This window comes from Gossypium arboreum, chromosome 4 (assembly GCF_025698485.1).
Source record: "Gossypium arboreum isolate Shixiya-1 chromosome 4, ASM2569848v2, whole genome shotgun sequence".
NCBI lineage: Eukaryota > Viridiplantae > Streptophyta > Magnoliopsida > Malvales > Malvaceae > Gossypium > Gossypium arboreum.
Window position 1 is genome coordinate 19,784,146 of NC_069073.1, and position 5,077 is coordinate 19,789,222.

The 5,077-nt window shown below is 28.3% G+C and overlaps 1 long non-coding RNA gene across 1 annotated transcript; it reads right to left on the reverse strand.

The window, feature by feature from the left end:
- Nucleotides 1-1,299: 1,299 nt before the first annotated feature.
- Nucleotides 1,300-4,674, reverse strand: LOC128291455 (uncharacterized). Its single transcript, XR_008281246.1, has 2 exons — nt 4,553-4,674; nt 1,300-1,727 (listed from the first exon to the last, which is right to left on the reverse strand). It is a non-coding gene; the product is annotated as an uncharacterized LOC128291455 (long non-coding RNA).
- Between the last annotated feature and the right edge of the window lie 403 nt (nt 4,675-5,077).

Here is a 5,077-nt window from a genome sequence, read left to right on the forward strand (position 1 = left end):
CCTTGCCCATTACATTTTGAAACAACATTAGATTAAAAAGAGGCATATATCATATTTACAATCAAATTTTTGTTTTATGTCATGATATGATTTGTTTGCATGTAGTAGTATTTGAATATTATTTTTAAGTTAATTTTTTATTATATAAAATATTACTTTTTATTTTTATTTGTAAATTTAAATGAAAAATAAAATTTTAATTAATCAATATTATTATTATTTAAGTGTATTATTAATTCAGTATTACAAATTAATTCAACATTAATTTAATAAAAAAGTATTAAAAATTATGTTTTAAACAATTAATAAGCATTATTATAAGATACTTTTATATTTTCATAGCTTTATATAAAATTAAGAAAAAATAACTTAAAATTAAGAAAAAATATACTAATTAAGAAAAAATATACTAACGATGGAATTTAAACTTCAAACCTCTTAAATTTAAATTTTGTTATTTTAATCAAAGCCTTACCTTAATGAATTTTTTATTATGTAAATTTGTTTTCCACACAATTATTGATTGTCTTGTACAGCAAATCAAATCAAATTAAATCAATATTAACTTTTTTAATAATTATATTTCTAATATTAATTTTTTGTTTCATTAACTCAATAACATTTCAAGTTTCCAATTACTGCTCTCTAGAACTCTATATAAAATGAAGGTCCAAAACACCTTCCTCATGTTCACACGTGAAATAACTTTTCTTTTTGCAAACATTTTTAGAAAAAAATTGATTAAGTTCAATTTTAGTCCTTATTTTACACTCAATTTTGATCTCGTGTTACACTCAAATTTAAAATTTAATCATTATATTTCAACTTTTGACATAATTTGGTATCTCAATTTTTACAATATCATTTATTAACTCAAATACTTTGTTTTGATTAAAATGTTGACGTAACTTTTAAAAGTTATTAATACTATTAAAATTATTTGTTACATTCAAATTCATTACCATGCTAATTTTTTTATTTTAGTTATATGGGTACTAATGAGTTTTTTTTAATTTCTAAAGGGTATACCAACTGAATTTAACAAAAGAATTTAATAGTTTTAACAATTAGATCTAAATTTTTAAATTTAAAAGATAAATGAATTAATTAAAATTCTAAAATAAAAGTACAAATATTAAATTTCAAATATATAGAGATTATAGATACTTAAAGTATATTTTAATATTTAAAGATTTACTCTAAAATTTGACCCAAAAAATAATCAATAATTAATCAAATGCAAAGTGTGGTAGGATCTATACTAATAAATTATAAATGAAGTAACTTACGAACCTCACCTTTGACAATGATAATTTATAGAAAGAGAAAAAGATAATAATTATGGAATAGATTTTGTGCCTTATTACTAAACCTGATTGTAACACCCCTATCCCGTATCCGTCGCCGGAATAGGTAAAGGGGCATTACCGGACTTGAAACTCATATCAGAACAGAAAAAAAAATTTGAATTTTTTTTTTTGAAATAAAGAACATTCATTTAGATAAATACTAAAGACAGCCAGGGATACAACTTAAACTTCTATAAGTACACATTCAAAAGATGCCATTTTCGCATGGCTTATATACATTAACCAAAATATTCTTCTGCCACTGGTCTATTCTACACATGCCATAAAATAACCCAAAACATAACAGTACCAAGCAGTGGATAGTGATAGTGTAACAAGTTGCTGACGATCCCCGAGTCTATAGCTTCCAAATGAGATCTATAAAACAAAGGAAACAAAGTAAACGGAGTAAGCATTACAATGCTTAGTAAGTTTTAAGCAGTGTCAACAGATAACAATCAAATTATAACATGGTTGTTCGTATTTTTATTTCACTCTTCCTTTGGGTATATCATTCCTTTACCGAATATGCACATCTCATCATATACAATAGGCAGATAAACTTTCACATAAAAGTGAGCTCATGTAACATGGATATATTGTATAATTTCACATAACCTTTCACACTGATCCGATGCCACATAATCATAGGAATAGTCTTATAGATTGCTCACGTATGCATCACATAACTACCTTATGATTTAGTTCAAATCAAGCTCACATATAAACTCGGAGTACATACCTGTTTAACCTTTCGCATTGAATATATTTATAAGCAATTCTTATTGCGAAGTCTTATAGCTTTAAACTCTACTCGGATTATCGGCGAGACCTTTAGCTCAGATGAAATCTCCAGACGAGTCGTGAGGTCTTAACCGGACATAGTCACCACATATAGTCATCGGGTCTTAAATCCCGGATTTACATCACAAAGTTTCATGCATATTTATTCACATGTTACAGCATTCACATCGACTATCATATTTGTAATTCATTTGCCTCATCAAATATCTAATAAAACACACCTTCCACAGTTTGTCATTTGGCCACAATATATATATACACTTTCACGTTCATCACATTGGCCATTCGGCCTTATCTCATATATACACATTCACATTCATCACATAAAATTCTGAATCAAAATATAAATTTTCACATATTCACATCACAATTATCCAAATATACTTCATATACCACATAAACTTTCATGTATACACTTTGTCTTGGCTGAATCTACATCTATCATTTTCCAATGAATAATTCAATTTCAAGCCATACTATCATTTCATATTCGAATACTTATAAACTTACAATTTCACAATTTTAATATCAAAGATCCATATAACACTCATATATCATTTTATAATGTCACAAATTCGAATTCACGTATGGGTTTAATCAATAGCTTATGAGCAACTAAAACAAGTTTTATCAATGTTTACAACATAATCACATATTCTCTACAAGCTGTTTTCCTGAGCAATAGTCGTTAAATTATTTGTAACTGGAGCTACGAAACTCCAAATGATGTGCCGTTAATTTTCCATGAAAATAGACTCGTATATCTTCTATCCAAAAAATTTTCAGAATTTTTGGTTTTGCTAATCAATACCAGATTTTTCTTAAATTTTCCCCTATTTTACTGCTTGACTATTCTGACTACTCTTCACTAAGAATTGAATTTCTCATTGTACAGAATTCAAAATATGTTTTCGTTTATTTTGTTTGAAACTAGACTCATTAAGGAGTCTAAGCATATAAATCTTATCTTATAATCATTTTTGTACGATTTATAATGATTTTCCAAATACTGGACAGGGGATTTCGGAGCCATTCTGACTCTGTCTCACACAACTTTAAAAAATCTCATTATCGGCAACCCCTTTACTTACACGATTTCTTTTATACGAAACTAGACGCATCAAGCTTTAATTACATTATCTATTCAGCCTTTAACTCAATTCCCACAATTTATGGTAATTTTTCCAAAACACACTACTGCTGCTGTCCCAAGCAGATTTATACAAATTTACTCAGAAAGTTCTCATTCACATATTTAAAACATAATATCATATATGCCATCATTTAGAAAAGTCATTGACCCTAACGTATATACTTAATTCATATTCATCCCATTTAAAACTTAAAACTTACAAAGGAATCAAACTCAAATACTTAAGAACTTACCTCGGAAGTTGTCGAACGATTCTGAGATCGACTATTCGGTTAGGTAGCTTTTCTCTTATCCAAATTAGACTCCTAAGCTCTTGAACTTGAATAAACAAATTTAATCTATTACAAACCAATTATACAAACTCATGGCCGAATATAACAAGAAGACTAACTAGATTCTACTAGCCACTCATTGCTCTATTATTAACCTTACTTAATTATAAACACATTCGGCAACTACCTCAACCTTATTTAATACAATTAACACCGAATTCCTCATGTAAAAAGTACCATTGCCGAATATCATTTAGTTCACAAGGTCCTAATTTCAAAAATTTGACTAGCTCATACCCATTTCCTACTAATTCCATCATTTTAACACATGTACGGCAAAGCTAAATTCCATTTTTCCATTAGTTTGCATTTAACTAAATCATGCCTTAATGTTAAGCACATTCGACAATGGTGCAAACATCAATTAACAAACAAACATTATCAACCCATTTTTATTACACGTTTTCCCCAATTTAACACCCCCAAATTATCAAACTTTAACAAGTTTAAAACTCATCTAATGACCATTTATAAACTAAAGCATCAACCATTCAAATTCAACTCATCACAACATGGCCGAATACACATTTCTCCTACTTTCATTCTAAATAAAATTTTATCAAGCTTCCATCTTCATTTAACTATGTACCATTTAGAACTATCAATACTTTACACCCTTTAACAAATTATAATCAATTGCCAAATGCATCTTTGACAATTTAAACCACACAACTCAAATTCTTACAATTTAAGCTTAGAAATTTCTATTCATGTAAATTTTAGCAACATAGAGTCCATTAAACACTCCAAATTCCATTTCTAGTACAGCTTTCACATTCAAAACTCCCCCCTTATAACCGAATGTTCCCAAAACATCACTTTCAAAGATAAAATAAGTAGAAACATGGGTCAAGGAGGGTACTAAGCAAGGAACTCAATTCATCAAGATGAAGCTCAAATAATCAAGAAATTACCTTGAATTTTAGACCTCCATGGTCGATTATCCAAAGCCTTCTTTCCTTAGTTTCTTTCTTTTTTCTCGACAAAGGTGAGAAGAAATAACATATAGCTTTGTTTTTATCACCATGTGTTCATTATAATATTTATATTCATTTCATATTATAAAACCAATTATCATTATTTTACTAATATAAAAAGCATAAAGATACAAATTTCCCTTCATCATTGCCGTCCACTAAAATAAAAGGGGTCTAATTGACATGCAAGCCCCACATTTTAGCCATGTTAACAATTGGCCACTTTAAGAAAAAGACTTCTAAAATTTTCCTTTATACAATCAAATCCCAACTAAATAATTTAGCATCCAATTAACTAAATTAGACCACCCAACTTTCACAATAGGTAATTCACATAACAAAAACACTGAAATTAATATTTTACAAAATTTTTAACTAGGTTTTATGGTCCCGAAACCACTTCCCGACTAGGGTCAATTTAGGACTGTCACACTGATTATGGGTCGGGTTGGATTAGGTTCG